We start from the raw sequence: 13,047 nt of genomic DNA, 5'->3' as shown, positions 1-13,047 counted from the left end.
GGGACTGACCTAAGGGTAGGTTCTAAGTCATTATGTTATAAGGTGGGTTTTTTGTTTCATTGTTTCCCATAGCTAGGACGTTACACCTCCCAACTTGTAATGTAATGAACATTACTTTGGTTCGAACGGCATGGTTTGTCCTTTACAGTCTACAGGAAATGATCCAGTAACTTTAGGCTATAAGTTAGTGAGTTCACCACTGGGAACCTAAATCTAATGAAGACCGGTGATCCATGGTTACTACCACCACAAGTTGTTGAAAAGGGGTACATACATTGTGGTTTGTATGGCACACAATATGACAGTAAAGGAAAGATTTTAACAAACTATACAAACAACAAATACCATACACATCTTAACAATCATAAATAAACAAACAAACAACTATATCACGCAAGACCATGCAAAACAAGGGTACATATTTGGTCACTTAAGTCGAATACGAAGTTTAGCCCTCAACATTCCTAGTGAAGTCGCCACTGTGAGAGACCTCGAAATTTGCCTCTCAAAAAAGAGAGATTTTTTTAGTACTTTTTAGGGCACCTCTCTTTTTGGGTAAGTGATGTGGAGTCGCCACTTATTTTTTTATTCCAAAAAAAAAAAAAAAAAAAAACTAAATATATACAAATACATGACTGAATTGTTCCATTCTCATTAATTGAATAAAATAATACATGTTTGAAAAATTAGAAATTACATGGCTTTAGGTCCTAGTTATAATCTACCAAAAATACATGGTTTTTTGTCCTAGTTACATTCTACCCAAAATAAAAATAAAGACAAGGCTTAGATCTACCTATCCAAAAGAACTAGATTCGGAGGCTAGATTACGGAATAGGAAGGTGTTAGGCACCCATTCAGTCCAGACAGAGTTTGGTCTTCTAGACTCTTGTGACCAATGTACCTTTTTTTATGCATGCTGTGAATGATATGTTGAACATGTGAAACAAAAATTAAATCACATAAATTTATTTATCAATGAATCCTCTTCTTGGTTTTTTTTTTTTAAAGTTCAGATCTGTTTTAGTGATTAAAAAGAAATTTGATTTTGGTTTGTTAAAAATACTAGATCTCTTTTGCAGTATGTAGAAAAAAGTGATTTTTGGAGATAAAAAATCATATTCGTGTTTATTATATAAAATAAAGTCTTTTAATTTGAAAAATATCATATCTGTTTTTAAGAACTAAAAACATTGTCTTGGTTTGTAAAAAAATCAAATCTATTTTTATGATAAATAAAAAAAAAAAAAAGATTTTTTTATGATAGAAAAAACCAGATCTGTTTTTATATGTTTTAAAAATATGGAAAATATTTTTTATGGAGAGAGTTTCACTCATAACATAAATTTATGTAACATGAATTAAATAAAACAGACACAAACATAATCACGTTTAATCTTTTTCTTTATTTCACAAATCTACATATGTTAAAAAATTAGATATGTATCTAAGAAAGATACAAATCAGTTTTTTAATTGAGAAAAACTCAAACTGCATCTAATAAAGATGCAGATCTATTTTTGATTAAGAATAATTCAAATCTACATCTAATAAAGATGCAAATCTGTTTTTAATTAAGAAAAAGAATTGTTCACATGCAAATTATTGACATTTAAGAAAGAGATTTTAACAATTACATAAAAAACAATCATGCTTTAAACAAAACAATGATGAACCATTCATGTTATGGAAAAAACATTCATCAACATAAAGAGAAGCATAAAAAAGGATAGGGTGATTGAAAACAACCTCTTGCATGAGCACTCCTTATTCTTGAGAGGATGTTTTAGGGTTCAAAGAAACTTATTCAATTATCTTTAAAACCTAAAAACCCTAATTGAAGCAGCAAATATTAGAAAGGATCAGCAAATATCAGCAATTTGAGAGTCTCAAAACGTATGCCTCATGGATCGTTAAAAAAAAGGGTGCTAAATTATGAGATCCAGTCTCTATTTATAGAGGCTAGAAAACTTTAAAAAAATAGCCCCAAAGTGTAGAATGCGAATCACGACTCATCCTTTTGCGACAAGATCGAAAAGGGTGTGCCTTATTGTCACCCGAAGGGAGTTGGGCCAAAGCCCAAACGGGGGAAATTTGGCCCTTTTAAAGTGCAGTTCGACACTCCAAAACTGTGGAATTGTGCTCTTGGATGCCAAACGTTCTTCCGTGTTCGAGTGCATTTTGAAATCTCCTTCTAGGGTTTTTTTATCCGGTCCTTGCACCTAGACATGTTTTCGTCCTTAGTCTATGATTTTTATCTCTTTTTTGGATAATTCAAGCTTTTTAAGAACAATTATCTTGTAGATAAATACCCTAAAATAAATCTTAATAATGTTCAGATTATCCACAATTTTATTGTTATCCAATCATCCTTTTTATTCCTATGCATGCATCCCTATTTTAGACACTAATTATCAACCAATCACATAATTATTCAATTAATTTTAATTGTTTAACCAATTAGAATTAATTAAAATTAATCGTGTGTGGTCAACTCTACCCAGACACAATGCATGTTGATTGTGCAAACTTAATCATGCGATATCTTTTAATCAGATGGTCCAATTTAGAAACCGGACACACTATTGTGACTGTTAGAATCTTAAGATCATTTTTATGATATGCAACGAATGAATTGATGCATGTAATGCAATTATGGTTTTTGGGTACATGGATAGTCATTCAAGTCATTCTCCTTGATTAAATCATGGGTGCAAAATTGAGTGTCTACACTTCCCTACTTTGACCAATTACTCCAAATGGTCACACAAGGTTATGCAGTCCTTAGTGTTGTGTCCCCAATCTTGGTGGTATTGGCAATAAAGACTTTGATTGCGCTTGAATGGGTCCCTTCCCATCTTATTTGGCCATTTAAAATAAGGCACATTCTTTATCTTCTCAAGAATTTGATACACCATCCCCTTTAACATCAAGCTGACCACCTGGGCATTAGCTCTTGGAGTTTGGTTAAAAAAATCTCTTCTAGGTCGACTATGGCCGCACCCGTTTGGTCGAGGATCTCTCCTCTTTGGGGGGAAGACTTTGGTCTTTCCCTTTCCTTGGACTTGATCCTCCTCAACATGCTTATGCTTATCAATATGATCCATGAGCTAGCGCATACTTCGGGCGGGTTTCATGGTCAACGATTTTCTCAAGTCGTGGTTCATACGTAGTCCCACCTTGAAGGTTCTTATGGCCATGTCCTCGAAAACCCCATCTATTTCATGAAATGTTTTCCAATACCTATCAGAATAGGTTTTCAAAGTTTCCCCTTTTCTCATTGCCATGGATAGTAGGGAATCCAAAGGCCTGGGAACTCTGCTGCATGTCACGAATCTTGCCCTAAAAAATCTGGTCAACTCCTCATAAGAGATTATTGAACCCTTCTCAAACCCGTTGAACCACCTCATGGTCAACGATTCTCAGTTCATGGTTCATGGGTAGTCCCACCTTGAAGGTTCTTATGGCCATGTCCTCGAAATCCCCATCTATTTCATTAAATGTTTCCCAATACCTATCAGAATAGGTTTTCAAAGTTCCCCCTTCTCTCATCGCCATGGATAGTAGGGAATCCAAAGGTAGGAACTCTACTGCATGTCACAAATCTTGCCCCAAAAACTCTAGTCAACTCCTCATAAGAGCTTATCGAACCCTCCTCCAGCCCGTCGAACCACCTCATGGCAATAGGCTTGAGGCTAGAAGGAAACACTTTGCACATAAAGGCCTCATTTCTCGAGTGAATGGCCATTCTTTGATTGAAGTGACTTACATGCTACACAAGGTCAGTCCTTCCATTATAGATATTAAATGTAGGTTGGGTGAAGTGATGGGGAAGCTTAGCCCTATCAATTCTCCGCATGAAGGGGGATTTGGAGAAATGACATAGAGCTCTATTCATCGCATCATTTCCCATGTTCCTAGGGGATGAGCTCTTACTTCGCCTTCTACTTTGCCTCTCCACCTTATCTAAGCGTGAAGATGTAGTGAAGGATTCACTGGGAGGAGTCCTTGACCTCGATCTGTAGGTGCAGTCTTCTTTTGGATCAAATCCCGAGCTTGATGAAGGCATTTTATCTTATCTAACATGCGCCCTACGATGCAACTTTTTTCGCAGGTGATCAATCTCCAACCTGAGATTTCGCATCTCCTTCTCATGGGACACATGACTTCCAGTCCTTGATTGGCTTCTATTAGGGTGGTCTGTATATTCCGTTTCCACCCTGATGCTAAGAGTTCGATTATGCTCTCGATCTCTTGTCTACTCCAGGCTAACAAAGTGATCTACACACTACGAGCCAACGGATTCCTCGTTTTCTTGTCTGGGGTTAGCCATAGCTTGGATACGAAAGATTGCAGATGATTTCCATAGACGATGCCAATTGTAAGGACTCAAAAAAAAAAAAAAGCCCATACCCACTTAGAATAGTGATGCCTAGATCTTCAAACCGAGCCCAAACAATGAATTTTTAAGAGAGTGGGCTTCTAAGTCAGGTGCAATGCTAAGACAATCACAAGTCTAAGACTAATAGAACCTAAGTAACAAATAGGAGTGAATAGGCCAACAATTCAATGTAAACTCTTCCTCGAGTAGGTTCGAGGATAGATCTTGTATTGATAAGTAACGTTGATATTTCTTTACAGGGTAATTCTCTATTCTCACACTTGTTTCTTTTTTCTTGGAAAATGTTCATCCTTTCTTTCTAGGGGATTCCTTTCCTTATATAATCCCGTTCCTTGCATCTCATCCTTCCATCTATACGTTTAAGGGGAACTCTTTGGATGCTTATCCTATCAGGACCCTTTTGGAGGTGGTAGAAAGAGTTGTGAGCTGTGAAGTCACTGTTCAGGGGTCATTTCCTCATTAATGCAGCTAGTTAGGTTGGTGCAGAGCATTGAATGTGAAGGTGGGAGGTGTCTTCTTCAGGAAACTTCATTCCTCCACCCTTGCACGTCTTGTACCATTCATTTGCCATCCATTCCCTTATTCTTGGTTTTTTGGGGGTGCCAGTTGCCCTTTGGCTCTTTAATTCTCCTCGGGTGGGCATAGTCCTTGGAGTTTGCTTGCCTTTCTTTGCTTGGGTTAGGCAAAGTTATCCTTGGGTTGGGTTCCTCAGTCCTCGGTCCTCCCACAAATGCCATACCTCCTCTTAATATATCGTATATAAGCTTTTTGCCCAAAAAATTAACATACTTTTATATCGTGAGGTGAAGCAAAGACAGATGCAGTAGCAGCAACCTAAAATTTCAATTATTGCAAGCTTTTTTATCTTGTAAAAAATAGCTAAAGAGAGTTTGGTGGTTCATGTATGAAAATTACTTTAAAAAAAAATATGGAAAACCATAATATATATATTTTAACAAAGTATAAGAGAAGAAAACAACAGAAGAATAGTTCATACCTCTACTCGGCTTTAAAAAAAAATATTGGGGTTTGCACTGCTTTTATAGTGTTCATGATTAACCTCGCAAATTTGGAGATAAATTATCAACGTTTGAGTTTGAGTTTGAGTTTAAGTTAGACTTGTTAGAGAGATAGAGTTTCACTCCTTGTTAAGTTTGGACTAAACAAAAATAATTTTGTTTTAAAAAAATGATAATGATGATTTTGAGTTTGAGTTTAAGTTGGATTTGTTAGAGAGATAGAGTTTCACTCCTTGTTAAGTTTGGACTAAACAAAAATAATTTTATTTAAAAAAAAAGATAATAATGTGGCAAGCTTTAGAGAGGCCAATAAAAAGTTAAAGGTTTCGATTATATATATATATATATAAATTGAATTTAAACTTTATTCTATATTTAAACCAAGGTTTTAAAAGATGGTACGGTGAAAGAACCGAAAAAGGGACTGGTTATCGGCCAGTTTTCTTGTCGGACTGGGTTCAACTGATGGTCGAATCAATGACGTAATAAATAATTTAATTAATAATTTAAAAAAATAAAAATTTAAAAATATATATTAAGTTTTTTAACTAAGAATATTCAATTTAAACATATATATAAAATTTTAAAAATAATGTTAGTTTAGTTTTCGTGTATTAAATTTAGGAAATAAAAATAACAAAACCCACAACCCATATATAAAATTTTATAACTGTGAAGAATCAAATTAACAATATATAATATATTTATTATTATTATTATTATTATACATTTAATACATATATATATATATATATATATACTAAGTACTAACATGACATGGCATTTTTTTTTTCCTTTTTACCCTTCCCTTACCTTTATTGAGTTGTCTTGTAAAAGTTTGCTCCTTTTAAGAACTTGTAACGTGGCTCTAGGAGGTGCGAGTCAGACAAAATATATAAATAAACAAAAACTATAAAAGTGATTCACCTACCCATTCTTTCAAACTTTCATTTCTCCTTTCAAACTTGTCCCATCCGAAAGCTAAAGCCATTCTTCTCTTTTGTTTTAATTTTGAAGTCTCTTACATTACAGTCTCATACTCTCACTCTCTTGGTCTCAAAGTATTTTTGTTGAAAAATAAAAAATTTCAGAAAGTTAATGCTGCCAAGGTAATTCATATTTACCTTAAAAAAAAAAAAATCAAGAATCACATTTTAATCTTTAGTTCTTTACCTCTCTCTTTTCATTGAGTTTTTCTTCCTTCCCACAGTTTTGGATCATCAGTCTTATGGGTTTTAGGCTAGATTTGAACGGAAAAAAAAAATGCAACTTTTTGAAAAAAATGTGTAGTTTAGTTTTCAACACAACCGGTCAATAACCGGTTCAACCATACCAGTTCTCAGTTTTATGGTTGAACCGGCCGATTCTCAATTATTTCTGGTTTTTTGGTGTTTTTCGGTTTTTAGTCATAACTAGAACAGATTAGTGGCCAATTCCAATCTGGTTTTTAAAACCATGATTTAAACCTTCCATTAGAATTTTGGTACATCATATTTTTTAATATAATAATATATTCCATATACAAATACAATCATCATAATAAAGATTTTCTTAATATCAACCATTATCATTAAATTTCATATTTACACCCAAAAAAAAAAAAAGAGATAAAAAAAATTATATATAACATTTTTTTTCTTAGAGATAGTTTCAAATTATGAAGTCTGCTTTTGGTGATTGTTCTTTATCATTATACCAGAACTTGGTGTTTGGTGTAGGTAGGTGATTGCTCTTTATCATTAGACCAAAACTTGGTGTTTGGTATAGGTGGAGATCAGATCCAAACCTCTTATTCGACTATAAGAGACTTTATCACTTAAACTAACTGAAACTCTTGAAACAATTATTACATAACTCTGCATGTAAGGCATATCACAAATTAACACTTGTCTCTCTCAAAAATAATACTAATAAAACAAATCAACACTTGGATCCAAAAAAGAAAAAAAAAAAAAAAAAACCCAGTAAAGATAGGTACATGTAACGCATATCATAAATTAGACACTAGCCAACACAAAAATAAAATAAAATAAAATACACACACATACATACAAAAAGCTGAAAGATACTTATCATTGTAACTTTTGTCAATTTTGAAACTCACTAATAGTCAAGGGAGTCAATCTCGTACCAGAGGTTGTTTCGGTTTGGTTAGCGGAATGATATATTTCGGTACCGATCAATACCAGTGTACCGTTTCGGGTTTACCACTATTTTATGTATGTATACACACACACAAACTCTCTATTTACCATAAAACATTACCTCAAAAATCCTTGTTTACCATAAAACATTACCTCAATTCAAAACAAATTATTCATAGTTTCAAACTTTAGCATCAACTAAAAAAAAAAAGCTTAATTGTTCATTGCATACAAATAATTAAGTTAACACAAGTTACATAGGATCATCTACTCCCATCCTTCAAAAGGATCTACATCAGGACCATAAAATACATGAGTACTAGCATTTGTCAACACAACATCATTATCACCATCATCTTAAGAACAATAACATCATCATCATCATCATCGTCCAAAGTCATTGTTGCTAATGGTTCTTCAATGCTAGCCCAATTCACATCTTCCTCAGTTAGTAACACAAGTTCATATTCCTCAGCTACCCAATCCTCCATTAAATCAATATTATCAAGGCTTATAGGATCCAAGTAATCCTTTGTCCTTCTAATGTTCCTACAAAAATCAATATCATACATTAGTGACATTTTCTAATCATTCAAAATAAAAATTGAATATATTTAAAAACATACCTTTCTCATAACAATAGATTATTATGAACATATACCAAGTCATTCAAACGTTTATGCTCAAGCCTATTTCTCCTCTTAGAATGGACAAACTTAAATGTGCTCCAAACTCTTTCACAACCAGTTGCACTACAACACTGACTTAGCACTCGAATTGCAAACTTTTGTAATTCTAGAGTGTCATTTCCAAATTGCTCCCACCAAGCAACTTCCAAAAATAAAAGAAAGTATTAATTTAGTACAAAGCAAATAACAAAATTTCAAATGAAATATATATATATATATATATATACATGTATATATGTATAGATACATATAGTATACCTGGACTTAGTTTTTCACATTGACGGATTGCCATAGGCATTCCAAAGTCACCTAAAGACTTTTTGTATGCTTTAATTTGAGAACTAAGAATGTCTTGCTCATCAAGATCAGAATACAACCTTGTAAAGGTACTAATTAGGCCTTTGTAACATCTTTTTTCTTCTTAAATGAAGGCCTAAAGAAGATTCTAGGGTTGAGATAACAACCTACTGCATGTAATGGACTATGGAGTTGTTTATCCCACCTAGCATCAATGACACTAGTAAATGGTATATATGCAAAAAATTTATTCTTCAACCTTGCTTTTATATTCTCCCTTGCTCTCTCCATTGCCTCATACAAGTATCCCATTGTTGGTTTTTCATCCCCATCTACATGACATAGTACTCTAACCAAAGGCTCACTAATCTTCATTATTTGTTGACATTATAACCAAAACTCTTTATCTTCCAAAACAATTGCAGCCACCTCCTTTCCTATGATATCTCTAGCATATTGAGATTCAACCCATTGATCACAAGTAAACATTTTCCTTGAACTTAGTCAAGCATTGAAGACTTAAAAACTCAGTTGCAAACCTTGTGATGGCTGGACGAATCAAATCTCTACCATTAGTGAAGTCGCTTCTCATCAAAGATAAAACCTTGCCATGGTTGTATATGAATTTGGTAATCTTTTTAGCCTTTTGAATAGTTTCATCAATGATAGGAAAATATCTACTATCTGAAAAATTTTCCAACATTATATCAATTCAATGAGCTACACAAGGAGACCAAAACAATGACCCATATTTCTACATTGGCTTCTTTCCTGCAGACTTGTAAAAAGCATCATTATCTGTAATGAACTGCACAATGTGCTCAACCCCAACTTCTTGAACAACTTTATCAAACAACTTAAACAATGTATTTGCATCCTTTGTTAGGCCTGACACATCAAGGGATTTAAGAAACATGGCACCTCTTGGACAATACACTAAAAAAATAATGATTGGAGCTTTCTTTTGATTTGTCCACCCATCTGACATTATTGAACACCCATAAACTTTCCAATCATTTTTCACATCTAAGAGATAATCATTCATTTCACCCACATGTTTTTATAATAAAGGCCCCCTCAAGTCATGATAAGAAGGTCCCTTAAAACCAAGCCCAATAGATGCTACACTATCCAAAGCTTCTTGATAATAAACAGAGCGAGTTGCATAGAAAGGTATATTAGCATGGTACCACCATCTTGCAAAATTCATTCTTTTCCTCTCAACCATTTACTTTGAGGCCAAAGAAGATTTTATGGATGGTTGAGAACCAGGAGTTGTTCTTGGAGCAAAAAAGGATTTAATGTTTGACATTTCTCCAACTTTTTCTTTCCCTTTGGTGTTATAATTACTAACTGATGAATGACTCTTTGAACCCACTCTCTCATTATCATTATTACCTTTATCATCCTCCTCCTCTAAACCATAGAGATTTGCAATTTCTTTATTCATTTTTTTTTTCTGTTTACTTTTCTTTAAATGTTCAATCAACTGTTTCATTTGCCATTTTACATCTTCAGATACTTTTTTACATGCTTCAACATCACCCGGAATCCCAACTAAATGATACTTGAGCCTAGTAATTCCTCCCCCCCTCATCATTTTACAACAAAAAATACATTGCGTGTTATTTCTCGCATCTAGCACAGAACGACCATAAGCTTATGCTGGATCCTTGGATCTTACAGCTAGGATAGTTGCTACACTTGACTGATTTTCAATCATAATTCATACTACATATATACCATCAATTATTTGTTAATAATTCTAATTTACCTTTTTATTAATAATAATACTAAGTTGTAAATTACTAACCCAATATTTCAAGCTAACCAAAATCAAGAATGAAACAACAATATATATAATGAAACACAGTAACCCAACAACAAAAATAATATGGCTGAAACAACAATAAATATCAACACAGTAATCAATTTTGCTATCAATTCATGAATACATTAATCAATTTGTTATTTATCACATCATCTGAATCACCATTCCACATGAAATATAATTCCACACAGAAAATATTAAGACAAAATTTTACCTGAGAGTGAGAGATAGAGCAGCCGAGAGACAGAGTGGCCGAGATACAGAGAAGCCGAGAGAGTGAGGTGAGAGACAAAGGGAAACAACTAGATTTTGCCAATACAGTTGGTATTTTTTCCGATATGAAATTGATGTGTTTCTGTACCGATATATTGGCTGGTACAGTATATACCGACCAGTACGGTACAAGATTAGCTTCCTTGCTGGTAGTCCTAAAGGAAAGGGTTATAATAATATCATATATATATATATATATATAAAACCAAAACCTCTGAAACTCCCACAATTTTCCACGTCACCACTATTTTCTTTTTCTTTTTATTTTGCGTTTTATTTTAAAAGGCCAACTCTCAGTCTCTCATGCAGCCTCTCTCTCATTTGCTTCTTTCTTCTATCTTTTAGTCACGCTTCACTCTGCTCCTCTCTCAAACCCTAAAACGCTAGCCTTATATGTCTCCACTCCAGTCATGTATCTTCTCCACTATTTGGGTATTGGTCATGTTTCCCTGCCTTCGGTATTTTCCTCCCAGTTGCTTCTCTGCCTTTTGGCTTTCAATTATTTTGAAAAAACACACAGGCTGAAACTTGGTGTATGAATTATATGAAATTTCTAATATGTATTGGTGTTATTCAATTTGATTATATTGGTTGAAACTTGGCTATATGATGTTTTTAGAATGACTTGACTACTTAAATTTTATATGACTATAAAAGGTTTGCTTCTCAGTTGAATGTAGTTCAGCTGTTTGATAAAATTCTTCTTTCAAAATATGCACAATACATGTCTAATATGAGTGTGTATGTTGTGTTTGTTTCTATGCTTTTAAGCATGCATCATTGTTTGTAGTGTGAAACCCAATTGAAATTTTCACCATTTCAATCCGTCTTTTTTGTTCATAATAAACACACAAGATAGTCTGAAGAATTACATAAAAATTATTACTTTTTTGTTTGATAAGTAGTGGTATTTTATTAATGGAACGATTAATATATGCTCAAGATAATGAGCATAAGCACATCGTAACATTAAGAAATTCTGCTTAAAAAGATTGCTTCTTTTAGCTTTATTCTGCAATGTTTTATATTCTACAATGTTCTGTTGATCAAATTCGCTGCAGCCTAATAATCCTAAGTAGGTGACATTATCTGCCCATTTAATAAGCCATTCTTTTTCACATCTTTGCTAAAACTTCTATTTTGTAGAGTGCTTTGATATGCTTATTTAAGCAACATTTTGTGCTAACCTTATATGAATTTTCTAATATGTGTTGGTGTCGTTGGATTTGATTATATTGGTTGAAACTTGGCTATATGATGTTTCCAAAATGACTTTACTATTTAAATTTTATATGTTAATCATCCTTAATTTATTGTTAAGTTGGTGCTAAATTTTATTCAAAATCATATTTTGATAGGTACTTTTTGTTTTTTGTTTTTTGTTTTTTTATTATTTATTATTCCAATCTTTTGTTAAATTTGATTGAAATAGTAACCTTATAATTTAATCCCCATTACGATTTCAAATTTAATTTTTCCTGCTACCAGTTTGATAGTTATCGTCATTGAAAGTGTCAAAGTCTATACTTTTAGTACAAATTTTGTAGTTTGTTATTGTGATTATCATGTTTAGTTTCTACAGAACTATAATAATGATGACTGCGAAAGGCTTATTTCGTTTATTATTTTAATTTATGAAGGGATCTAAGAATATATTCCTCTCTCAAAATGGTTTTTACCTCAATTGTTTTAGGGGCTCTATATATATGAGAGGCTCTTTGAAGTTTGAAGTTTCTAAGTATGCTTTCAATTTTCGATATTAATTTTTGGGGTCTATGTCAAATTTATGTTTCATCCCCCCTCTCTCTCTTTTTGTATCATTGTGTTATTATTTTATTATTTTTTTAATAGTGACTTCTATGTGGTCAGTCAAAAAAAGTGGGAATGTAATATATATATATATAATTATAGGTTATTTTTGGTAGTGTTATTGGAATTCGGCCGTCTTTATATAGCTATTGGGTATGATTTTTTTTTTTTAAAGATTCTATCGATCATTGATGGCTATCTCTGTGCTAAGAAAACAACATACATTGCTTCTTCTTTTCTTTTTTTTAGTTGGTTACTATTGGTTTCATTATATATAGGCGTCAATGTTGGCTGGCACAATGACAAAACAATTGACCATAGATGGAAAGGTGCTATATATAATACTTAAGGGTGGCTAGCACAATGACAGATATGCCACAAAGTGTTCCTACAAGAAATGTGCCAACGAATAAACACCTACTCTTCTAAGTTTATGAAAACTAGTCGCTAACCCGTGCGATGCACGGGAAAATTAATAACTAAGTTTTAAAATAGTGTTATTTATTTATTTTTAAGAATGTTAAATAATACATGAGTATTTATAGAAGTTCAAATCTCTTAAAACACTATACCAATATGAGAA

This window comes from Quercus robur, chromosome 11 (genome assembly GCF_932294415.1).
Source record: "Quercus robur chromosome 11, dhQueRobu3.1, whole genome shotgun sequence".
Taxonomy (NCBI): domain Eukaryota; kingdom Viridiplantae; phylum Streptophyta; class Magnoliopsida; order Fagales; family Fagaceae; genus Quercus; species Quercus robur.
Note: the sequence above shows the minus strand (reverse complement) of the source record.